Raw genomic sequence first — 26,971 nt, 5'->3', positions numbered from 1 at the left:
ACTAGATAGATATACCACCTTCATGAACGCCTTGGATCTAAAGGTTAATGTTAAAAAAACGTTCGTCATGATCACGGGGGGGGGGGGCGAAGAAAGGAAAAAAAAAAAAGTATCTTTCTCGATAGCCAACCATTGGAGGTCACCACACAATACCCATACCTCGGGATCATGATTGATGATAAGCTAACCTGGAAACCAGCAGTGGAAGCGAGATGCCACCTTTTTAAGCGCTCAATAGCAGCCCTGCAGTCCTTCGAGGAAATTGGGAAGGAGGCGGCCAGCAGAACTGCTAAAAATTTACAACGCCAAGTGCCAAGCGATTGCTCTTTATGGAGCAGGGGTCTGGGGCCATATAGATGTTGGAGCCTTACAAAAAATTGAAAATCAATTTATAAGATTCCTTCTTGCTACCCCAAAAGGCTCACCAACCTACGCCTCCCATATGGAACTGGGAATTCCGTATTTGCAGGATCTCCTTAAAATCCAGCCATTGCTTTTGTGGAGGCGTATATGGACTTTGGATGCTAATACGCTATCACAGTCGATAGTGGCTGACACAATGTCACTCGATCACGCCTCTAGTTTAAAATGGCTCCGCTACATCAGAAACTTTTTTACAGATATGGGCCTTGAAAAATATTATCTCCACCCAGAATCGATTGTTGCCCTCCCAAAAAAGGAGCTCAAGGAACTTACACTACGGCATCTGGAAACACCAAGGGCCTCATGTAGGTAGCATACCAGTTACCACTTCTTAAATACCGAACGTTACCGAATCGGTATTTAAGAAGTGGTAACTCGTATGTAGGTAATGTGTCGGTAATTTTTACCGATTCGTTAAAATTCGGTAATTACCGAATCGGTATTTACCGATTCGGTAATGAGGCATACCTTCCCATTGAGGGGAAGGTATGCCTCATTACCGAATCGGTAAATACCGATTCGGTAATGGGGGAGAACATGCAAGGGTGGCAGGGTGTCACATTGACACCCTGTTGCACCCCTGATTCGGCCATGTGTGCATATGTGGCACACATACATGCCCTAAGGGCATGTATGTCTGCCACATGTGCACACTTCTAAGTGCTTTTAAATGCTTTTCCTCATCCATACATTATTTACCACCAACTATTAGTTGGTGGTAAATACCGACTCATAACAACACCCACACACTCCCCCTACATCTCATTTCTGGATTCGGAATTTACCGAATCGGTAAAATTACCGATTCGGTAATTTTACCGATTCGGTAAATTCCGAATCCAGAAATTGTCCCCCTACATACCAATAGCCAAAATACCGGTCGGTAACGGTATAATTACCGAAAATCGGCCGTTACCGACCGGTATTTGGCTACCTACATGAGGCCCTAAGACTGTCAACTGAGGCTGCAAAACCCTCAGTGGTTCACGCGAACACAGTCCAGCTAACTTTTGGCATTCAACCATACCTTACTCTGCATACCAAAACATATGAGAGGATGCTGCTTACCAGGCTCAGACTGAACCTCTTTTTTAGACTGGTTGCTTTTCCTCTAAATAAGGCCTGGGACTCAAAGCTGCCTCCGTGTCCCTGTGATGCGATATCAACTCAATCAAATATCCACGTCATTATCTTCTGTAAATTTTACCAACCACACAGAAAATTTTGGATACTTCTGCTATGCAGGCGATGGGGCCTAAGACAATGTCGACCGGCCTTCCTTAGACTGCAAACCTTAGAGTCCGAAGAAGTCTGTTACCTGGTCCTAAACTTTTTAAAATGTATTATGAACCATAGAAAAAACCTTTAACAAACCGCATTAGGAAAAAGCATTGATTCTCAGAAGCAAAAAATTCCTCTTCTTTTTAAACAAATGACAGCTGTTTTTTCTTTTTTACTGTATGATTGTTCTCTTTTATGGTTTTCTTCGTGACAAACCGAATAAAGAATTATTATTATTATTATTATTATGATCACAATCCTTAAACACAGTTGTGGGGGCCATGGGAACTTGTTCAACTCTATCCAAGACCCGGGACAAACTGTTCCAGCACTGCGGCACTCCTTGAATATTCAGAAGAAACCAGAAAAATAGGACCAGTAAAACTCACTCTTTTCCAAATCTCTTTCTAAATATTATCACTTTCCATGTAATGTTCCTTTGATGGGAAGAGGAGGTTTCTGAGGCGGGAGTATCAGGCAAGTGATACTACTCAGGCTCCATCTGTTCGAGCCTTCATGGAGGATCCCTCGTCATTACTACCTCCACCTGACCCCGGACTCTGCAACGCACTCCCTTACAGGCTCCCTCTGTGCGAGCCTTCAGGGAGAATCCCTCTTCATTACTACCTCCACCTGACCCCGGACTCGGCAACGCTCTCCCTTACAGGCTCCCTCTGTGCAAGCCTTCAGGGAGAATCCCTCTTCATTACTACCTCCACTTGACCCCGGACTCGGCAACGCTCTCCCTTACAGGCTTGATTATCCACTACTCCTCTCTCCAGTGCACCTTATCTCACAGCTGACCTTGGGCCCCAGCCCCATATCAGGCACCATCGGGCTCCACTTTGCTTTTTCCCGGTAAAAACATTAGTAAAATCACCTTCAAACTTAAAACATTGAATATAGCAGTAAATATAATTACATGCACTTTAAAGTATGTTCCACAGTAGCCCTTATGACCTGACTGCTAATTAAATAAACAAAAACAGAAAGGCCATGACAGGGCTTTAGCGCTGATGCGCAAGTCTTTTTTGGTGCCACACTAATAACCTCTTTCTCCGTAAATACCTTTACTACCACCTTCCAACAGTGCCCCTCATCCCTCCATGGCCCCCCTAGTGACCTCCTCCTCAGACTCCCTCACTACCACCCTCCACCAGTGCTCCTCATCTCACCCTAGCTCCCCCTCCACACCATGACCTCTTCCTCGGATTCCCTCACTGTCACCCAGGGCACAAGTCCTAAAAAAAACAAAAGAAGTGGGGGGACGCTGACTTCACAACAGCAAGTGATGTCACGAAAGGTGGCTTGCACCATCAGGCTCATTGCCTCCCCTCGCTCACCCCTTAGATGCCATTGCATCAGAGAAGCCAGCGCGTGAGCAGCATTCTGAATGAGCTCCAATCTCGCCCCAGAGAGGCCAAAGAATAAATGTGTGGCTCCATTTGCTCCAGTAATCGAGCTCCCGTTAAAATAAGTGAGGAGACGCCGTCCACCCGCCTGGTACCCGACTCGAGCCCTGCAGTCACCCTCCACCAGTGCCCCTCATCGCTCCACAGCCCCTCCAACTACCTCCTCCTCAGATTCCCTCACTGCCACCCTCCACCAGTGCCCCTCATCGCTCCGTAGCCCCTCTCTCATATTCATTTGTTGTTTAGCGCTACTCATATCAGTGTAATGTGTCAGCACTTTACACCACGAACACATTATACAGGGACAATGAATCATACAAGTATGTAAATCAGTCTACAGGGAATGTCACATAAGCCAATGAGGATTAAAAGGTGTAGGAATCACATGTCATCCATACTGGTGGGCAGTATATTTTGAGAGGGTTTGGTCTGGGGAAATACAACCTTAGGATTTAAAAGAGTATTCCATGGGGGTCAGCTTTACTGATAAAAACGTATCTCTGCCCAAACAAACATACTCATTTTAGCAACATTAGAATGATGAAAGACTGAGGAAGTTCTAACTATATCACAAAACAAAAAAACTATACCATTCATGTTTGTACACCTGCTTGCCTGCCAACCTGCGCTGGGCCCCTGGCTGCAGAGAGACATAAAGGCGTCGTGCCAGCGCTATGCAAATCATGAAAATAAAATGAAAACATATACAAAAGCTTTTTTTAAATTCATTAATATGCGTGAAACTTTGCATACATTGAATATATTGATGTGACGCACATCCCTTTATAACTGATCAACACTTTTTTGCCAAGCAGTCCTTTCATTATGCTCTGAAGGTAGGGCCATGCTAACGTGTTACAAAGCCAGCAAAACAAAAAACAGCACGCCACAACAACGACGCGGTTTCTCTCAACCGGATGCCTGTGCCGGTCTCATCGCCTCCAGCATGGCTTGGCGCGGCATAAACGATATGGATTACATTTGCATTGCATGCAATTTAAACGGCTGGCGTCCAGTCATAATTAAACAGACTCACCTGCGGGCCTCTCTTTCCCAGTCCTGTCTCTGGCCTCTGAGATGCCTGCCAGTGCCTTCTCGACCTCGCCTCGGAGTCACGCGCACTTTTTAATGCGCAGGTCATGATGAGAGTCACCAGGCAGCAGAGACCCCACCCTAAGGTAAAACTAACTGTAAAACCCCGGCGCGCAGACGCGGAGGCGGAGACATCTGCGCGCTGCGCGCCTCTACGAACGTCATCATGGTCAGGTCAGGTGGTTTTTAATAAATTGTAATGTGTGTCACTCAGGCCCTGCTGCCTAAATGAAATTGAAATCGGCGGGTCAGCACTGCTCCGAGCGGCCGCCCTAAATATAGTGCCGCCTGGGGCGGTCCGCCCCCACCGCCCCCCCCCAGCTACGCGCCTGCAGCATGCACTCCGGTATCGGGGTGAGAGAAAACACACACCTACACCTTAGTTGTACTTCGGTGCACTGACCCGGATCATCCGGTCCAGCCCCCATTTATTTACTTGACCTCTTCCGGGTCACAGCCTAGACCACCCTCTCCGTGAGCAGGGGGGTGTTCCCCTTGAACATAACATTCCTCCTTTATCATGGCAAACAAAAAAAACAACAACAACACCGGTTGGAGAAAACCTTCCAGTATAGAAGAAGAGAGAGAGAGGGAGAGAGAGGGAGAGAGAGAGAGAGAGAGAGAGAGAGAGAGAGAGAGAGAGAGAGGAGAGAGAGAGAGAGGGAGAGAGGGAGAGAGGGAGAGAGGGAGAGAGGGAGAGAGGGAGAGAGGGAGAGAGGGAGAGAGGGAGAGAGGGAGAGAGGGAGAGAGGGAGAGAGGGAGAGAGGGAGAGAGGGAGAGAGGGAGAGAGGGAGAGAGAGAGAGAGAGAGAGAGAGAGAGAGAGAGAGAGAGAGAGAGAGAGAGAGAGAGAGAGAGAGAGAGAGAGAGAGAGAGAGAGAGAGAGAGAGAGAGAGAGAGAGAGAGAGAGAGAGAGAGAGAGAGAGAGAGAGAGAGAGAGAGAGAGAGAGAGAGAGAGAGAGAGAGAGAGAGAGAGAGAGAAAGAGAGAGAGAAAAAAAAGAGAGCGAAAAAGAAAAAACGAGAAAAAGAAAACCACTGCATTTCTTTTCCTCACTCCATCACAAAACCTTTCAGTCGAGACGACACCGCCGGATTGGCTCGGAGATGATATCTGTGTCCACCTCGACCTTCGCTCCCATCTCTACTGCCTTCAGCTCCAACTGCCCCTGGCGAATGTTCCACAGCTGCCCCGGGCATTGGGGGGGCTGACCCAGGTGAGACACTCTCCTCGTTGAAAACGTCACCCATCGGTTCGCCATCCTCAGACTCTGGCACCCCCTCACTTGGTTGTGCCGGACACTGGTACTTTTTGAACTGGGAGATGTTCCTGGTGACTGTCTCGCGACCCCTCTGGGCAGTGACCATCGTGCCCTTGACTGTCTGGATCACCCAGGGCTCGGGTTCAAATGGAAGGGAGAACTTCCCTCGGGGATGTCGATTCTTCACCAGCACCAAATCACCGGCCACCAACGCTCTGCTTCTGGCATGGCGCCTCTGGGACATTCGGTCATTCTTGGCCCGCCTCTGTCGGAGGCGTTTGGATACTTGACGATATGCAGGCGAGGATGGTGTCAACTGAGGAAACACATCATTCAGCACCCGTTGATTACACAAAGACCCAGGGCTGGCCATGGTGGTCGAGTGAGGTGTGAGTCTGTATTCTTTCACGAAATTGTATAGGGCACACTCCATTTTCTGTTCTCGAGACATTGCTATCCGGAGTACTTTGTTTAGGGTGCGCATGAAACGCTCAGCCTCACCATTAGCCTGTGGCCACCGGGGTGTGATCTTCACATGTCGGACACCTCTTGACCGGAGGTATTCAGAGAACTCGTGGCTGGCGAATGGCGGACCATTGTCTGTGCGTAGCTCCTTGATTAGCCCATGGCTGGCCATGATTTTCTCGAACCGAGGTATGGTGTTGCTCGCAGTAATGGAGTCCAGTATCTCGACCTCGGGGTATTTTGAGAAGTCATCAATGACGACAAGCATGTGTCGGCCATCCGGTAGGCTCCCAAAATCGGCACTCACCCGGTTCCACGGGTGAGGAGGTATGTCTTCCGTCAGGATTGGGGCCGGCGGATCAGCGGGGCCCACCGCTTGGCAGAGCGCACAGGACCGGACAGTCCTCTCCACCACACTGTCCAAATCCGGGAACCACACCTTGCTCCTCAGGCGTGATTTTGTGTTGACCACCCCTTGGTGCGCGATGTGAGCTAAATCCACCACTCGCTGCTGTAGTGACCTGGGGATAACCAGACGCGTACCTCTCATCAGACATCCCTCGGGGGACACGGCCAATTCGGACCGGACGTTGTGAAGAGCTTTTAACGCCACTTGTGCATCATCTGTACGGTGTGTCAGGTTCTCCAGCAGGGAATGCCACCTTCCTGATCCAATCGCTGATATCACCATCTCCCAGCAGTCATCCCGTTTGGTCGCCTCCAGGATGTCCTCTAGCCTGATGGGCAGAGGCCGAGAGCGTTCCACCACCAGCCTGACGTACTCCTCCGTCTCCTGAGCTTCAGACTCCTCTTCTCGGGTGACCGGCCGGGCATGTCTGGATAGGAAGTCCGCCGGGTTTTGTGTCCCGGGGCGGTAGATTACTTTGAATTGATATTCTTGCAGCTGCAGGATCCACTTTTCAATTCTTGGAGGTGGTTTCGACGACACGCCCATGAAGAGAGAGATCAGCGGTTTGTGGTCAGTGTGAACCGTGAATGGCTGTCCATATAGATAGAGGTGGAAGTGGCGACACCCCCAATGTATCGCAATCGCCTCTTTTTCGATGTGTGAGTACCTTTGCTCTGTTTCCGTCAGAGCCCGGCTCGCGTAGGCTACCGGGGCCCACTCACCGTCCAGTTGCTTCTGGGATAATACGGCACCCAAACCAATGGGACTGGCATCCACCGATAGTTCAGACTCCCGGGTGGGGTCAAAATACGCTAAGGTTGTTTCGGCGGACAAAGCGTGTTTGGTGGCCTGAAAAGCATTCTCTTGAACGGGACCCCATTCCCATGTGGCGGCGTTCTTCGTGAGGTCCCGTAGGGGTGCCGTTAGGTTCGTGAGGTTCCGGATGAATCGACCACAGTAGGTGACCATGCCCAGGAAGCTTCTCACTCCGGTAACTGTGGTCGGGGCAGGTGCCGTCTGGATGTCACGGACTTTCGCGGGGTCGGGCGACACTCCTTGTTGTGAGAAGTGATATCCAAAAAACGCTATTTCTTTTTTTAGGAATTCGCACTTTTCACGATGCAACGTAAGGCCACTGTCCTGGAGTCTCCGGAATACGCATCGTAGACGGTTCATGTGTTCCTCCAGAGTCGGTGCATGTACCAGGATGTCATCGCTGACGTTTATGACCCCACTGAGGCCAGCCAATACACTTCTGATGGTGTCCTGAAACACTTCCGCCGCGCTGGACACCCCAAAGCTGAGGCGCTTGTAGCGGCGCAGTCCCACATGGGTGGAGAAAGTGGTTATGGCCCTTGACTCGGGATCCAGCAGGAGTTGATGGTAGCCCGCCCGAAGGTCCATCTTCGAGAACCAGTGTGATCCGCTGACCTCCGCAACAATGTCGTCGACCGTGGGTGTCAGATGGCGTTCCCGCTTGATGGCATGATTCGGCAAACGCATGTCCACGCATATTCTGACTTCACCTGGTTGCTTCGGTTTTCGGGCTATCACAATGGGGGAGACCCATGGTGTCGGTCCTTCCACTCTCTCAATGATGTCAGCGGCCTCCAACTTTCTTAGTTCTTCCTCGACCTTCGGCCGCAGATGAAACGCTACTCTCCGATGCTTGAGAGCAACTGGTTGGTCTATGTGCAGCCGTACCAGGTGGTTCTTTAAACATCCGATTCCGTCAAACAGGTCTCGAAACTCGTCCACCAGTGACTCAACATCCTCCAGGTGCACAGCGAAGGCAAACACCACCAGTTGCAAATGTTCCGCCGTACGACAGCCCAGCAGCATTCCCGCACCCTCCTTGGTGACGTACACTTTTGTGCGAACGGAGTTAGCCTCATGGGCGATGTCGGTGGTGAAGACGCCTAGCACAGTGAGTGGTGTGCCGGAGCCATAGGCAAACACCTGTATGGACGTAGGCTTTAGGACAGGCTGTATCGGGAAGGATCTCAGCATGGACTGGGCCATTATGTTTATGGACGCACCTGTGTCAATCAGCACCGGCGTCAGATGTCCTGCAATCTTGACGTTACACTTTGGGGCCCTCCGTCTCGGACATCCATCAGGTTGCAGGGCGTGAATTACATGGACCGTGCCTTCGTCCTCATCGTCGTCCATATCATCTTCCTCAGCCTCCTGTTGAGGGGCCTCCACCGCATTGATCTGCCGACTTTGTTGCCGCTGACGTCCCGCCGAGCGGCACACTTTGGCTAGATGGTTCAGACGACGACACGCCGAACACCTTTTTCCTTGTGCAGGGCATGGACCTTGGTGTGGGTACGGTCCTCCACACATGTAGCAGGAACGAGACGAGGGTGGTGGTTTGCTGTGCTCCGATTTCTTTGTAGGTGCTTTCTTCGAGGTGGTCGCCACCACCGCGTTCACTGGCTCCGTCTTCACTTGACGTTGAAGGGCTGTCTCCATATGTGCGGCGCGCACTTTGGACAACTCCTTAGACCGGCCCATGGTGAGAATGTCGGCCATGGAGATTCCGGGCGTTTCGAGGACCCTTTCTCTCAACTTGACGGACGAACAGCCCTGGATAAACTGCGCCCGCAGCTCGTCATCTGTGTCCGGTAGGGTACAGGTACTTGCCAGCTCCTTCAACCGAGCATAGAAGGTGTCAACGGATTCCTCCGGTTGTTGCCTAGCTTGTCGTAGGAGAAAACGTTCGTAATCTGGATTTGCTAGGGGTTCAAAATACGCGGTCAGAGCTGCCTTGAGCGTAGCATAGGTGTGGGGAGGGCCGGCTTCCACCACGGATTTGGCCAGCCGGTGAATGGCAGAACCACCCAGATGCAGTAGCATGGGCCGATGTCGTTCGGGCTTGAGGCCGACTGCGGCATAATAGTTCTCCAGGCGCTCCAGCCACTCTTTCCACTTAGCCACCTGGGCGGATGGCGGGCCGTCCACTATGAACGCTTCAATCGGGGGCACCGTCGTCATCCTCACACCGGCTAGGCGGGAGGTCCGATTCAGCAGGCGCAGGCGGACCTGGGCGCGACAGAGTATGTGCTACAGGGGTGGACGCAGTCAAGAAAACCAACCCCTCACCTCCGGCGCAGGCAGTGGTGAAATTGCGGCCTCCAGGCACTCAGCAGCCAGGCCTCAGGGTCCGGGCGGTCAGCGTAGGAGGGCGCGCCCCACGTGGCAATCGGAGGCCGCAGGATAGGCCCCCTGGGCTAGACTCAGCAGTCAGGAACACCCCGCCGTCTCCCAGCAGCCCATAAGTCACACCGATGCCTCCACCACAGCCAGCAGGCCACTGCACAGGGCACACACACAGGAACTGACCAGGAAAGAGCAGGCTGTAGGTGGCGTCCTTCTTTCTTCTGTGCAGCACCACCGGGACTCAATCTCAAGCGAGGAAGCAGCCAGGCAGCAGGCCGGCCGAAGAGAGCGCTCCCACACGCGCTGTATGCACGGCGCCAGGCACGTGCGCGTGCTTCATCACCGTGACGACATCGGCCCCGATGCGGGCCCTGGATGAAGAGCAAAACAGGGAGGCGGCAGGTACAGGCCGCGGAGACGCACGCACGTGCGAGGATCAGCGCTCCGTGTGGCAGCCGCCACCAGAGCGGGTCAGGCAGCGCTCCGGCGCTCGGGAACACACACGGGCTCCGGGGGAGCAGGCAGCGAGGATTCAGCCTTCGTGGGTCGGGAGTTCATCAAATCCCACCTTCGTCGCCAGTTGTTATATTGTATGGAGACCAAGAGAGTACAGCATGTACGGTAGGCGGGCAGCATGCACTCCGGTATCGGGGTGAGAGAAAACACACACCTACACCTTAGTTGTACTTCGGTGCACTGACCCGGATCATCCGGTCCAGCCCCCATTTATTTACTTGACCTCTTCCGGGTCACAGCCTAGACCACCCTCTCCGTGAGCAGGGGGGTGTCAAGCATCTTCCCTCAGTCTGCAAATGGTTCGCATGACCTCTGTAATCGATTAATCATGTAACGTTTGCACACGTTGACTGGTACTAATTGCTGACAAGACTGCGGTTTCATATGGGATAATGGGGGACACATGATCATATTAGTAAAGAGAAAAATGCATTTCTAGGGTCGTTGCTGCTGTGAAGTTCTTACGGTTTGACAGCTAATCGCTAAAGTAAATATAGTGTGAACTGGAAAGGACATCTAACAGGGTCAGCCTATTTTTAGGTCTGCCCAGAGACCGCTTTAGCGGGTGTCACAGCTCATGTTATCAACACACAAATATGCAGCGAAGGGCTTTGGGTCAGCATCCTTCAGCCCTGCCTGCTTCTCTCGCCTGTGGCTCTGGGATGGAAATACCTGCTGCCTGCCAGAAATAGCGCAGACAGGAGCTGAGCACAGACCTCTGGGCAGCATAGGGTGAGCCATTCGGAAGTGGCCTGGGCTGACAAAAATAATGTATCGAACAGGCATCTTAGGCTCTGCGAATGCATGCGCACGGTGTATAAAAATAGTGCTCACAAAAAAACTGGCAATGAAAAAAACAATGGTAAAACGTTTTTTTCTGGTTTAATTAATAGTCATAAACTGCCCAACTTTGAGATATCTTTGGGCCAGATGTACGACCCTTTCATTTAGCGCCTCCCAATTTGCGACAGATTGCGAGTTGCAAATTGCGAGGTGCTAAATGAAATGTACAACAGTGTGTTTACACTGTTTTGCGATTCCCATTGTGAATGCCAGCCCTCCAAGGGATGGTGGCCTGCTGGGCTCAGCAGTCCACCATGTCTGGGACTGCTTTTTAATAAAGTGACTTTTTTTTATTTTTTTTATTCAGGCCGTTTTTTCTTAAAGGAAAACTGGATGCATTTAAAAAAGAAAAATTAAACTTTTCAGTTTAATTTTTTTAAGAGCAGCCAGTGGTCTCTGGGACCACTGCCTGCTCTTAAAAGATATTTTCCCACCTACTCACAGAGGGAAAGGGGTGAGTGGTTTACCACCTACTTGAAGTAGGCGGTAAACTGCAAGTGTTTTGCGGACACAAAACATTAGTATATGGCATGTTGACTCGCTATTAGGAAGGGACGCCCCTTCCTAATAGCCAGAGTCGCAAATGCTATTTTGCGAGTGAGTGACTAGCAAAATAGCATTTGTACATGAAATTTTGTCGGTCGCAAACAGGAGGATCTCCCGTTTGTGGCCGCAAAAAAGGGTCGTACATCTGTCCCTTTGTGCGTTAATTTACTGTTGTAGAGATCTGTTGATATCCATCAATTGTCAGGGTACAACACTGACAGCAAAACTTGCGTAGTTAATGCACGTGCTGCAGAGATGTCTGTGGAATCTGCTAGCCTCTGGTTTGCATGACAATGAAAGAGCTTTGAGGATTCTGTGCCCACTGCAGGGTCCGGCTTGTAACTGGAGTTGCCAGGTCTGGGTGTAATAAGACCCGCTGCGTGGGTAATGTCTTTATTAAAGAGGATCTTTTGTATTTTGCAGTTCGTATCTACAAACTTACAAAGCATTACACGTGGTTTTATTTATATTTTACCCACCCCCCAACGGTAACACCCGCGCGATAAACCCCGAGTGATCCCACCCCCCCCACCCGTGAGAATTGCGAGACGCGACTGCATCTTTTGTGTCCTAACTGCAGTTTGTGGGCAGTTTAATTTCTCTTGCCATACTCAGTTTCCCTCTCTGCCCACTTGTCTGCCACCCCACTGTCCTAGTTTTACCTGCCCTGTCTGCCTTCCTCTGCTCACCTGTCCCCTAGAGCCCTACAGCCCTAGTTTGCCCTGCCCACTCTCCCTTCCTCTGCTCAAATGTCCCCTACCGCCCTTCAGCCCTAGTCATCCCGACCCTGTCTCCTTTCCTCCGCTCGCCTGTCCCCTGCCACCCTACAGTCTAACTTTGCCCTGACCTGTTTCCCTTCCCCTGCTCACGGGTCCCCTGCCCGGCTGCCCCCTACAGCCCTAGTTTTCCCTGTCCCCTGCCACCCCACAGTGCTAGTTTTCCCTGCCCTGTCTTCCTTCCTCTGCTCACTTGTCCCCTAGAACTCTACAGTCCTAGTTTACCCTGCCCTGTCTCCCTTCCTCTGCTCAGCTGTCCCCTACCGCCATTCAGCCCTAGTTTGCCCTGCCCTGTCTCCCTTCCTCTGCTCAGCTGTCCCCTACCACCCTTCAGCCCTAGTTTGCCCTGCCCTGTCTCCCTTCCTCTGCTCGCTTCACCCCTGCCACCCTACAGCCCTAGTTATCTCAGCACCATCTGCCTACGTCTGCTAACCTGCCTCCTGTCACCTGACAGCTCTAGTTTTCCCTGTCCCCTGCCACCCCACAGTCCTAGTTTTCCCTGCCCTGTCTCTCTTCCTCTTCTCATCTGCCCCCTGTCACCCTACAGCCCTAGTTTTACCTACCCTGTCTCTCTTCCTCTGCTCCCCTCCCCCTGTGGACCTACAGCCCTAGTTTGCCCTGCCCTGTCTCCCTTCCTCTGCGTACCGGTCCCCTGCCCCCTACAGCCCTAATTTTCCCTGCCCTGTCTCTCTTCTCAGCCCTAGTAATCTCCGCCCTGTCTGCCTACGTCTGCTAACCTGTCTCCTGGTTCCTGCCACCTGACAGCTCTAGTTTTCCCTGTCCCCTGCCATCCCACAGTCCTAGTTTTCCCTGCCGGCTTCCTACCTCCGCTAGCTTGCTCCCTGCCACCCTACAGCTCTACTTTGCCCCGCCCTGTCTCCCTTCCTCTACTCGTCTGTCCCCTGCCGCCCTTCAGCCCTACTTTTCCCTGCCCTGTCCCCCTTTCTCTGCTCGTCTGTCCCCTGCCGCCCTACTTTGTCCTGCCCTGTCTCCCTTCCTCTGCTCGTCTGTCCCCTGCCGCCCTACAGCGCCCTACTCTTCCCTTCCTCAGCTCACAGGTCCACTGCCCCCTACAATCCTTGTTCGCCCTACCCTGTCTCCCTTCCTCTGCTCACTGGTCCCCCTGCCCCCCGTACAGCGCTAGTTTTCCCTGTCCCCTGTCCCCTGCCACCCCACAGTCATAGTTTCCCCTGCCCTGTCTTTCTTCCTCTGCTCACCTATCCCCTAGAAACTTACAGCCCTAGTTTGCCCTGCCCAGTCTCCCTTCTTCTGCTCAGCTGTCCACTACCGCCCTTCAGCCCTAGTTTGCCCTGCCCTGTCTGCCTTCCTCTGCTCGCTTCACCCCTGCCACCCTACAGCCCTAGTTTTCTCCGCCCTGTCTGCCTACCTCTGCTCAACTGTCTCCTGCCACCTGACAGCTCTAGTTTCCCTGTCCCGTGCCACCCCACATGCCTAGTTTTCCCTGCCCTGTCTTTCTTCCTCTGCTCACCGGTCCCCTGCCCCCTACAGCCCTAGGCTGCCCCCGTCCTTCTTGTTCCCACATCGCTCTGGAGTTGCAGCAGACCCCCTGCACCCCTGCCGCCTGTCTTCAGTTCCTCTCCGCCACACTGTGCCCCTTCCTGCATCCCACAGGTGGGGGGTTGTGTTGACAGTCAGCTTCCCCCGCCCTCACTTGTCACCCAGTGCCCCTCATGTGCTGCCATCCTCGGATGCCCCGGGCAGCCCTCAGTAAGTGCGTCTGCTCACAGTCACACCCGTGCTGTACCCCGGGCTCCACACTTCCAGGGGTGAGGGTTCCTGCCCTATTGTCTTTTCTGTAGTTCGCTGTTTGTGTGTTTGCCTTGTTGTCCTTTCTTTGGTCTCTGTGTTTCCCAAATGTCTCTTTTCATTTCCCACCCGTGTGCCACGAGTGTCTCGTTTAGTTTCCTCCTTCCACCCCTTGTGTTCCTGTGCTGTCTCTTTTCATAACTCCCCTCCCCTACAACTTTCTATGTAAATAAAAACCCCTCACCCCTGGAGCAGGACCCCAAAAGCCCTTATTATGAACGTTTTCCCGGTGCAAACATGGGATTGATTCCCAGATGGTGTGAGCTGGCAGCAAATATGTTTGTGAATACAACGTATGGCTGCCTTATGCCTAATACATGGATAGCTATAAGAACCACAAAGCTTCCCAGGAAAACTACACTGAAAGTAACATTATAGAGGTGAAGTGCATCTTATAAAATGCTGAATTTGCTAATTAAGGCGAGCTGTAGAAACAATAATTCACAACACCCAGCATGCACTGTGTTGTAAAGGATGATACAGGGTCCATCTGTACATGTAGGTTACTTCTTTATTAATAGCTAGGTTCCAGCATAGGTGGTCAGGATAGTAGGATAAGATAGATGATACAAAGATGGCCCCACCAGGAGCAAGCTCCTTACAGCTCAGCCTGAGTTGACCAACTGACAATCTCACCCAGAGAGACACTCAGTCATTCTATGATGTCATGCAACATTCTAACAGAGCAGTACAGTGGAGAATAGCTGACAAGTAATTTACTACACATCCTCTTTCCTTAGGGAACAACAGAAGTAAAAGTAAAGACAAATAAGATACCCCAATAAATCTTTAACAAGAAGGTGCAACAATGAGGTGCACATATCCACAGGTGTATTGCATGAGGTATCATGAATTCCACTGGCATGAACAGAAATGTGTTAAGATGTTAAAACATTAAAATCGCAAACAACATTACTACACGCCCCATCCCCCTCCCTTAGGGAAAACACAGCAGCTTAGATAAAAAACACTGCAACAAAGAAGGGAGGTCACCCACACAACCTCCCCATACTCGGGTACACCACAGGGTAGACACCCTGTTAAACAAAAGTGGGTGTAAAACACAAACCCTTGGGAGAAAACAACATCCCCAACAAAGAGAAACAATAGTGGCTAAATACACTCTAGATAACAAGAAAAGTGCCACCACAACAACAAATATACTCCAGAGAGAAAACCCTCTGTAAAGAAACACGAGGTGCCTTGGTAGAAGGCATGCTGACACTTAAAGAGGTCTAAACACTAACGAAAAAAAACTTCCCACTCAAAGTTGTACAAGCGTGAAACCCTTGGCCACGAATTCCACGCAGGTAGACTTCGACCGGAGCATGGTGTCCACATGAAAGGAAGACCCAAGATAACATTAGGAACCACCCACAAACTTCACCAAAGAACATGACAGGGTACTAACCCATGAAAACAAAACAACCTCCCCTAGATAGGGTACACCATAGGGTACACACACCCAAGAAAACTGAAAACTAAACTAGAGGCATTGACTACCCCTACAACCTCCCCAAAGGGATGTGTACACTACGAGTTAAACACTTTACAAAACTACACCACTTCCCCTAGATAGGGTACACCACAGGGTAGACATCCTGGAAAACAACAACACCTCCCCTAAATAGAGTACACCACAGAGTAACAGCTCCGGAAAATAACACAACCTCCCCTAAATAGGGTACACGACAGAGTAATAACCCTGGAAAACTGAAAACTAAACTAGAGGCATTGCCTACCCCCACAACCTCCCCAAAGAAATAGGTACACTCTATGTACAGAAACTACGAAATTAAGGGCATTGACTACCCCCATAACCTCCCCTAGATAGGGTACACCATAGGGTACACACACCCTAGAAAGCTAAAAACTAAAGGCATTGACTACACCCACAACCTCCCCAACGAAAAGGGTACACTCTATATACAAAAACTTCGAAACTAAAGACATTGACTACCCCCACAAACATAACCTCCCCTAACTAGGGTACACCACAGGGTACTAACCCTGGAGAACTAATACGGGCATTGACTACCCACATACAACGCAACCTCCCTTAATAAGGGTACACCACAGGATAAAAACACCGAGGAAAGACTGCATCTGCACACCCTCCCCTAGGTGGTACACTTGAGATGAACAACCAAAATTAAGGCAATTAAGGCAAGACACCATGAGCCCTCCCCACCACGACCATAAACCAAACAGGACATGCATTATGTCAACCTTTGACCCCTCCCCCACACGATGAAAGCACAGACCTATAGAGGACACACATAATGAATACAGATGTTGTAATCACAAGGCACTAGTCAAACACCGGTGAGCGATTTCTCACCCGAGATCCCTACACGCAGAGCATAAACCAAACAGGACATGCATTATATCAACTAGTTCTGTGTCCCGGTAGAAGAACTGCAACTCCATGTATTATCCATGTGTTGTCCACATAGCCACCACAGCTCCAAGAACATTGCTCTTGCCCCTGCTTTGATAGGTAACTCCTTGCAGACTTTGACAGGAATACACTGAACTGCAACAAGCAAGTCCAGCAGAAACTCGTCGAGAACTTCAAAGCAGTCACCACAAGAATCAATCTCACCTTCATTCTTGTGGTGCACGTCAAGTAATGCCATTACTCGTGTCACATCATTGATCCGCTCAACAACATTGTTACGTGTAAGCATCTGTCAGACTGCGAAGCCGGTAGGAGTAAAACGAACGTGGTTGTCAAAAAGTAACCCAAACAGCTCGCAGTGCCAATTCCAAGATGGCGGCACGCTGCATCACGCCGAGCCGAGTGGCTCACGGCGCGCTACTGCAGGCGGGCGTCACACAGCAGCTTAGAAGCATGAAGGGAGAAGGACGTCACCATGAATGAGGATCCGCGCGACGCTGGAGAAACGGTGAGAAGCGCGAGCACGGACTTTGAATTTAAACGATGCGCTACCGTAAGGGTCCACTTTAAAAGATGAATCCTAGAAAATAAAGTGCCCCATTTCACCAGAAAATGCACGGTCTCACACAAGGTGGCGCCACTCGTACAGCAAGTCACTTGGCCAACTCCCACGAAAAGGTTGCTGAAAGCCGTTTGATGTAATAACAGTCCCCAAAATTACACACACGAAAAGTGCTTGTCATAGTCGTTCAGGCTCCACAATGTTCAAAAGACCAATCTCGCTCCAGGCACTGGGATACTCTCACTTAACAGTGCAGACTTTGTTTAGAAACTTCTGTCAGACTCAGACTCCCCACACAGATTTGGGCCCAAGTCAGACAGGCAAACACAACAAGAAGAGCAAACCTGTTGAGGCGCAGGGAGGCTTCTTGCTGGAGAGACTGTTAGGAAGTCATCCAGATGACAGCAGTGTTCTCAGTAAAGTGAAGACAGACGCCCTGGCTGCAGGCTGTCCAGATGGTGCAGGACACTGGTGGGGCTGACCAGAGCGTTACCCAAGTTTCAATTGACGTCTTGAAAATGATTAAAGCCTTTAGTTCCTCTTGCTTTAGTTCCTTGGTTCCTCAGTAGTCTTAACTCCTTGATGCACACGTCAGTTCTTCAGATCGTCGCCAAAATTGTTGTAAAGGAAGATACAGGGTTCATCTGTACATGTAGGTTACTTCTTTATTAATAGCTAGGTTCCAGCATAGGTGGTCAGGATAGTAGGATAAGATAGATGATACAAAGATAACCCCACCAGGAGCAAGCTCCTTACAGCTCAGCCAGAGTAGACCAACTGACAATCTCACCCAGAGAGACACTCAGGCATTCTATGATGTCATGCAACATTCTAACATAGCAGTACAGTGGAGAATAGCTGACAAGTAATTTACTACACACTGCTCTAGGTCTCACGGGATGTCAGTGATGGCATCCCCTCTTGCATCACTGATGACATCACTAATACAAATATGTGTCATGCAACAAGCGTCCTCCTAGTTTTTATATATGTATGAATGTATGTATGTGTGTATGTATATGTTACTTTTGTAGCACAGACCTAGCCTAAAGGCAGCAAGGCGCAGTACAGGGTCAAGAGAAGAGTAAAGTCTAAAAGTGATAGGAGTGGAAGCCGGGTCATGTGCGGGTATTGATTGGATCGGGATATAGTGATCTCTAAATAGGTGACTCTTAAACTCTTTTATAAACTGGAACAGTATTGTGGCGCTCCTGGTGGATACGGGAAAGTTTTTCCAGATCCTGGTGCACCGATGGGAAAGGCCTGCTGGCTTTCTAATCACTTTTTACACTTCTAAGTCTGCCTTCTGATGGTGCCCCGCCAGCGGGTGTGCCGAGGACCACCAGAGATGGCGAACCTGTTTTTAAGCTAAGCAGCAGGGCTGGTCATGATGGCTTTGTAAGTGATACACCTTGTTTTGAAGATCGTGCAGGCTAGCAAGGGTAGTCAGTGGAGTCCCACCAGGTTTGGGAGATGTTACCATATCTCTTCAGGCTCGGCAATCCCTTCTCTTTGTGATAGTTGGACCTAAATGCGCATTGGGTCCCTAGTCTACAATGCATGGTCTCAAACTTGTTGGCGGAATGGATTTATCTCCACTCTTTAGCATATTATCTTTCTCCAGTGACAACTCATCTGACATGTTGACAAATAACTGGATATCACAAGAAAGTTGTTTTTTTCTGGGCTAACCATTGACTGTGACATTGGAAACAGAACAGAGAACCTCATCTTTCTTCGATTCAGAAACCGCTCCGGCTCTGCAAATCCTCCCATGAGGCGCGCGCCTACTGCTGCTATCCAACTTTCTTCTTCATCGTCCGTCTTTATATCGTTTTCTGAGGTTCCTGGTAATGGGGATCTCGACAAATAATCCACCCTGATATTCTTACCTCCAGATCAGTGTTGAACTTTGAAAGTGCATTGAAGGAAATCTAAACAATCATGCAACCAATTTGTGGTTTGTGATCTTTTTTGTGTTGACATTTTTTATTGAGTTTTACAGTAAAATACATGGTAACACAAAATAGGTAAAAGCAGTAAATTCTTAATAAATACTTAAGAACAATTATAGGAATAAAAGGTAACATGGAATACATGGTGTTTGTGATGAATACGGACATATAAACATGAAATATATAAGAAGTCACGTTGTATATAAATAATTAAATAAATAGATAAATAGTGAAAAATGACAGAAATAGAAAATTGATATCACATGTATTAATAATAGATACAATAGAAATGAATCAAATGTAAGCATGAAAGAAGCGACTTTATATAAGATCATCCTAATAATAATAGGGAAAAGTGCTATCATAGAAAATACTTACCTTGCAAGAATTTAGAACACAATAGTTTGCAAGAGGATAATAAGATAATATAAGAAAGGTAAAGGGGAAGAAGAAGATGAGAAGAAAATAGTAGACCAGAATAGAAATGTGGAAAAGTGGAGCCAGAGTAAACGATAGGGAGGGAAGAGGTAAAGAAAGGAATGGAAAGAAATGGTAAAGGAATATGGGAACATGGAAAAAAAAACAAGTAATGAGGGAAAAAATTTAATGTATAAAGATGCAAAACAGTAAAAGAGTCTATGTGACAAGTTACGTTAGGAGAGACAGCGGAATTAGCAGAATTATCAACTTCAGTTTTAAGGACAGGAGACCAGGTCTGGAGAAAGATATCAGCTTGATCCTGGAGGTCGTATATCGTGCGTTCATGTGAAGCCGTCTGCATCATTGCCACTAACCATTCTTCGTGTGAGGGTGGAGATGATGACTTCCAATGGCGTAGAGCACAAATTTTAGCTGTAGCTAACGCAGTATGGAAGAGACAAATTTGTGGTTTGGAGAGCTTTTGAGAATAACGAAAATCATACAAAAGAATGTTGGCAGATGTGAGTGGAAGACGTAATGGCATTGTGGAATGCAAGGTGTTACTATAAAGGTCCAAAAAGGCCGTATCTTTGGGCATTCACAAATATGAGTTGTGTCACAACCAGAGGTGGAACACCTCCAACAATCGGTGTCGGAAAGTAAACCAGGTTTGTGCAATTTGACCGGTGACCAGTGCTAGTCATGAAGAATTTTAAACATACAAAATGTAAGCCTTGATTCACGGACACCTTTATGTAAACCCTCTAAAACCTGTTCCCATTCAGTGGCTGTATAGGAATTAGATAAATGGGATTGCCATTTATTTTGAAGATTATTAGAGAGGGTTTGTGAAAATAGGTGAAGCGTAAAGGTTTTTTAAAGGCCAGTGGTCACTCCTTTATGTTTTCCCCATATATTTAAGTAGGATAATATTGGAGATACTTGGAGTAACCAAGTGGGAGGTCCCAAGTGTTTCTTCAAACATTGTTGGAGTTGAAGATATTTAAGATTGCTGTATAAGAAGATTAAATGCTTCCCTTATTTGTGAGAAGAATTTGAAGTCGCCATTATGAAGAAGTTGATCTGGGGAGAAGATGCCAGCTGTTTGCCACAAAGGCCAGGATAAAGTGCGACCATTGATACGTATACCTGAATTGTTCCACAAGGGAGCTTTGACATGAATACGTGAGTTTAAGTCTTATAAACGATGACCTCTTTGCCAGGATTTATGCATAACTGATAAGATTGGGCTTTTTGGGATCAGAAAGACTAGTGCCACTGCCATACAAAAGAGAGAGACCTGAACCCCTGGATAAAAGATGACGCTCAATAGAAACCCATTGTGGAATAACTTTGACTCATGGCAAGAAGTAAGAGATTTGAGAGCTGTGCAATGCAAGAGAATAGTGCCCAATAGATGGGAGACCCATTCCTCCATATAATTGATGAGCCTTTAATTTTGCCATTGCAAGGCGTGGTCTAGCAGAACCCCATATGAAGGATTTAATCTTGGAATCTATTGAGTGAAGGGTAACTAAAGGAATCTGAAGGGGGAGCATGCCTAAAATACAGATGAAACGCCAAACAGTGACCATTTTGATAGCTTGAACTCTGCCCCAATGAGATAACCCCAAAGTTTTCCATTTGACAAAGTCACGCTGCATTTGAGAAAGCAGAGGAGCTAAATTGTCAGTAACCATATTTTCCAAACCCTTATTAACTAAAATTCAGATATATTTGAGGTGTGAAGACTGCCAATGAAAAGGAAAACCGTATACAGCTGCTTTTGTAGCTCCATCAGAAATGGGTAGAGCTTCAGTCTTGTCCCAATTGATTTTATAACCTGAGAAAGAGGAGCAGTCATTAATGATTTGAAGGAGAGACGGAAGAGATCGAGGAAGATCTGTAAGAGTAAGTAGAATGTCATCTGCGTATAAGTAGATTTTAGAATGTCCAATTGGGATAGGAGCACCCATGACTTCAGCAGACTGGCGGATTGTGGCAGCTAGTGGCTCGATTGCCAAAAGAAAAAGAAGGGGGAATAGGGGACAACCCTGGTGTGTTCCCTCTGAATTGGGAATGCATCAGATAGAAACCCCCCCGCAATTCACCTTAGCCGAGGGATTATCATATAAACAACGTACTTTAGTTATGAATTGATCACCTAATCCAACTCGTTGCATTATTGTAAAAAGGTATTCCCATTCAATGCGATCAAACGCTTTTTCTACGTCAAGTGAAAGGGCTAATGCATCTTCTGATAGGTGTTTAGCAGACCACAATGTATGGGCCAACGTACGGAGATGATTCCGAGAGGAATGCCCCTGGACAAAGCCCACTTGAGTATGGTGTATTTTAGAAGGTAAGACTTTGCGAAGGCGAAACACTAGGATGCTGGCTAGTATTTTGATATCGCAATTTAATAATGAGATGGGATGATAGCTACTGCATAGCAGAGGGTCTTTACCGGGCTTAGGTAACACAGCGATAACTGCCTGGTTAGAAAGGGGTCCCAATGAGAATTTATTATCTGCCTCCTGAAATGCAGCATGCAGTGTATCAATAATATTGTGTCCTTCTCATCTATAGAATTCAGCAGGGAATCCATCGTCCCCAGGAGCTTTATGATAGGGTAGGGCAGTAATGGCTTTAGAGATCTCATCCTTGGTGATTTCACCTTCAAGTTGGATTCTTACACCGTCGAGCTCATCTCCAGTATGAATGCGTTAGGCCTTGACCAGCTAGTAACCGGCCCCACCCATTCTGCCGGGCACACACTAGACCTCCTTTTCACTAACTCCAGTAAAATAACGATTGACTGTTCTGAACCCGTCCTTTGGTCTGATCATTTTAAAATTCATTTTCAGATTCAACTTACCTCACCTATTCCCCAACCCAGCAAAAACTCTATCCTGAGTAGACCTTGGAACAGGATTAACTCCGCAGCATTTTTCTCCCATTTTTCCCCCCCTCCCACGGAAATGCTCAATGACCCTAACCTGGCAGCCATCGAGTTAGAACAAGCCATCACTGCTACTCTCGACATAATCGCCCCCAATAAACTTAAGAGATGTCCTAATAAAATGTCCCCGTGGTTTACTGCTGAACTGAAGACCATGAAACTGGCTGTTAGAGCCCACGAACGCAAGTGGCGCCGCACTAAAGACCCCAGTGACAGGTCTCACTATAAAACATTTCACCACCAATATATGAGCGGTATAGCGCTAGCCAAAAAAGCCTATCTGGGGAATAGGATAGACCAGGCCGCTAACTCGCACAAAGAACTCCATAAAATAGTCAAAGAGTTCTCCAACCCCTTGACCTGTCAACCTGTCACAAATGAGTCCCGGGAATGGGCTAACACCCTTTCGTCTTTTTTCTACAATAAAATAAACGATATTTACAAATCATTCACTAACCCCAATGTTTCTACTTCCTCACCTGACTCACCCGTCAATATATCCTTGCCGGTTCCCATCACAACCCTTAGCCAATTCCACTTATTTACGGATGAAGAAGTCGCTAACACCCTGAACAGAATTAAGTCAGGCTCCCCTGCTGATCCAGCCTCTTCTCTCCTCCTATCTAAAATTGCGCCCATCTTGGTACCTCACTTAACTAAAATTTTTAATCTTTCACTTGCTCACTCAACGGTCCCCTCACATTGGAAAGAAGCCATCGTCAGACCTATCCTGAAGAAGCCCTCTGCCGATCCTTCCCTTCCTATGAATTACAGGCCCATCTCGCTGCTTCCGCTGTTTGGCAAGGTCATGGAATCCTTAATTAATACTCAGCTCATTAAACACCTTGAGTCCAACAAAATTCTAGATCCTTCCCAGTCTGGTTTCAGGGCATTCCATAGCACCGAAACAGCCCTACTTGAAACAGTCGATAACATCAGGTTGGCACTGGATGCCAAACAATCAGCCATTTTAATATTACTAGATCTATCCGCAGCCTTCGACACCATCTCACACAGCATTCTGATAGAACGGCTGACTGAGGTTGGTGTCGAGGGCTCAGCCTTGGTATGGATCAAAAGCTACTTGACCGGACGTACCTCAAAGGTTCAGATTGGCAAATTTTCATCTGCTAATCAGGAAGCAGACAAAGGTGTGCCCCAGGGCTCTATTTTGAGCCCCACGCTTTTTAATCTTTATGTCTCTCCCATTGCAAGATTAATTAAAGCCTACGGATTTGAGACCGTGTCTTACGCTGACGACACTCAAATCCTTATTACCCTGGGACCAAACGCAACCGACACCAAATCGAGATTCCAAAATTGCATGCTAGCAGTTAAGGACTGGATGACAGAGAACTATCTTCTACTGAATGTGTCTAAGACGGAGATCATGCTCTTTGGCAATGCTCACAAGCATTGGTCCGACGAATGGTGGCCAGCACCGTTGGGTGCCTGTCCTCCTCCTAAACCAGTAGCCCGCAACCTGGGCATAATGCTAGACAATAAGCTCACCTTGACAGAACACATTAATAACATCTCTCATACCAGCTTCGGTCTCCTGCGCAACCTAAAGAAAATCTTTAAGTGGATTCCTCTGTCCTCTCGCCTACCATTAATCCAGGGACTAATCATTAGTCGCTTGGATTATGGCAATGCTCTTTTCGCCTCCATCAATGAGAACCTCCTAAATAAATTACAGGTTCTTCAGAATACAGTAGCCAGAATGGCCCTCGATCTACCCGCCCGCACCTCCTCTGCCCCCTGTCTGAAGACGCTTCACTGGCTCCCCATTAAAAAACGTATTAAGTTTAAAATGTGCTGCCTAGTCCATAAAACCCTGAACGGCAACGGTCCTGCCTACCTAGCAAAAAAACTGACGAACTACCGCCCTGCTAGAACACTTAGATCGTCCAGTCTTCACCTCCTAGCGGTCCCCAAAGTACGAACCGTCAGAAATGGAGATAGATCCTTCTCCAAAATTGCCCCAGAAAGCTGGAATACTCTACCTTTGCACATAAAACTTGAACCCAGCCATCAGATATTCCGCAAACTTTTAAAGACATGGCTATTTTAACTCTGCTTGTCTCCTACCTTACCATCTGAACATCTGTCGGCGCTATGAGACCTTTGGGTGATATGCGCGCCTTACAAAAACCAATACATAGACATAGACATAGACATTCTACCATCATCAGAGCGACGGGGAAGATCCATCCTTGCGAGGAAAGAAGACATCTTATCTAGATCTTTTTAATTGCCTGGGGTATAAAGGGATTGATAAAAAGAGGCAAATTCATTGACAATCTCCTGAGGTCTTGTGAGTATGTCACCTTGTGTTGAACGAATGGGATGGCCATTGCTGCCTCCCTTTGACGCAATTGTGCAGCTAACAACCTCCCGGCGTCCCCCAGCTCGTAATGCCGCCCCTTCATTCTCTGCAAAGCTTATTCAGCCTTAGAGGTAAAAAGGCTATTTAGGGACATGCGTGCTTCCTCTAATAATTTACAATTATACAAGGTTGGAGTTGATGCATACAAGCGGGAGTAAGATTGGATGTCTTGATCTAACTCTGTTTGCCGTGCAGCATTTTGCTTATTAGCGAGCGCTGCGTAACGCATTAACTGGCCTCTGATAGTGGTTTTAGCTGCAGCCCATATAGTCCTGCTAGAAGTTACAGTTGCTGGTTAGTAGAGAGATAATCTGCGAGATGAGATTGCAATTGGTGTTTACCCTTGGGTGTCCTGTGTCTTTGGATGTTCATACGCCATGGTTTGTGCCCTGGCTGGGAGAGTCCTAGATCTAAAGATAGAAGGACAGGAGAATGATCAGACAAAGCTGCCTCTAAAATGCGAGACTCCGTGACCAATTGAATCTCTTTATGTAATGTCAAAAAATAATCTAAGCAAGGAAACGTGCCATGGGTGGGAGCGAAGAAAGTGTATTCTGTGTCTGTTGGATGACTAAGACACCAATGATCAACTAATCCGTTATCTGAAAGTATGTCATTTAATATAGCTTTATCTGCCGCGTTTCCTTTGCCAATGGACCTGTTTTATCTAGTATAGGATCTTGTACCAAATTCCAATCCCCACCAATGAGATATTGTGAGGCATCAATCTCTGTTAGTAGACGGTTCAACTGGAGGAAGAATGATTTTTTAGTGCCTGTCGGAGCATAAACTGATCCTAAGCAGATGTAAGAATTCCCAATACGTAATGTAGCGAACACATAACGGCCATCAGGATCCGACCCTGTTTTGGAGATCGTACCTGGGAGTGATTTGCGAATAAGGATTGCAACTCCACACTTGCGGACAGGGTTAGTAGCTGTGGATTCATCTTTTGGATGCTGCTGTGAATGACCTTCCCCACCCAATCTCTACAACGTTTATCAGATTTTAGCACATCTAGGTGAGTTTCTTGTAATAAAGCTATATCTACATGTTTGGATTGGAGATAAGAAAGTACTTTTTTGCTTTCAATGTAGTGGGTGAGGTCATGTACATTCCATGTGATGGTAGATAAAGAGTGAGTGCTTGTCATGCTGAAGTACAGTCAAAAGGAATTAATAGTGCAGGAATCAATATATTTGTCAAAGTGAAAAGAGCTATAAATTTATGAGAATACAATGAGAGGAGAAAGGGCAGAATAGGAAAAAGGGGGGTACTCTGGCTTACCACAAAGATAGCAGTATGTGGATATTAGAAGACAATCAAGTAGAGAGTGAAAATAGTCTAGAAAAATAGTAAAGTAGATACAATACAACAAGTTATGTGGGGATATAGAAGAAAATTAAAATGAAAGGAGAGTATGAATGAAACAGGACTAGGGACTCTGAAGTGTTAACCGTGGGTCTGGGCTCACTGGAGCAATGCCGCGGGGTTGGGCACCATCTGAAAGCGAGAGAGTGAGGAGGGTTAATAGTAATTACAAGAGGCAAACCTATGATAGTGCATTAATCCATCTGAGAAACACAAAATAAGATAATATGAAGTAAATAATGTAACAGTGATTAAAGAAGAAAGATATTCATTTCATGGATTATTCCGAAGGAATGTGCAATACATGCATAAATAGAGATTTGAGAGTAGTAAGTCTATATAAATGAGGATTTATAAATATAAAAAATATGGCTTAAAGTGGTACAGTATGACGTATAATATTAAGATTAACAAACAAAAAATCTACTAGGGTAAAACATTAGAGGCACAAAATATAATCTTATAATGAGCTATGGTATATTGAAAATGGATGAAGTCTAATTGGCCTATGGTGAAATGTGAACTGTGAATAGCAATACAGTGGTAGAAGGATATCCTAAGATGAATTATAACCCATTCTTAATCAACAGTATAAACATTAAATAGAATAATATAGATTAATATAAGACATTGCAGCCTAGAATAGTAAAATGTAACAGAGCATATTGAAAATAGCAGATAATAAACCTGAGGAAGGAGAACATTGTGAAAATAGAATTGCATAAATATAAAATAGAATATTAGGCTCTACTATGACAAACCAAGTAGAATTTGAACAGTGTTTCATGCAAAAATATGCCAATTTTTCACAATAACGAGGAAGCAAAACATTAGTACAAGATAGAAAAATACAATATACTATGGTACACTAAACAAAACTTAAATATTATTTCATATA

The sequence above is a fragment of the Triturus cristatus genome, chromosome 3_2 (assembly GCF_964204655.1).
Source record: "Triturus cristatus chromosome 3_2, aTriCri1.1, whole genome shotgun sequence".
In the NCBI taxonomy this organism is placed as follows: Eukaryota; Metazoa; Chordata; class Amphibia; order Caudata; family Salamandridae; genus Triturus; species Triturus cristatus.
The sequence above is the reverse complement of the archived record's forward strand: the minus strand, read 5'-3'. Positions refer to the sequence as shown.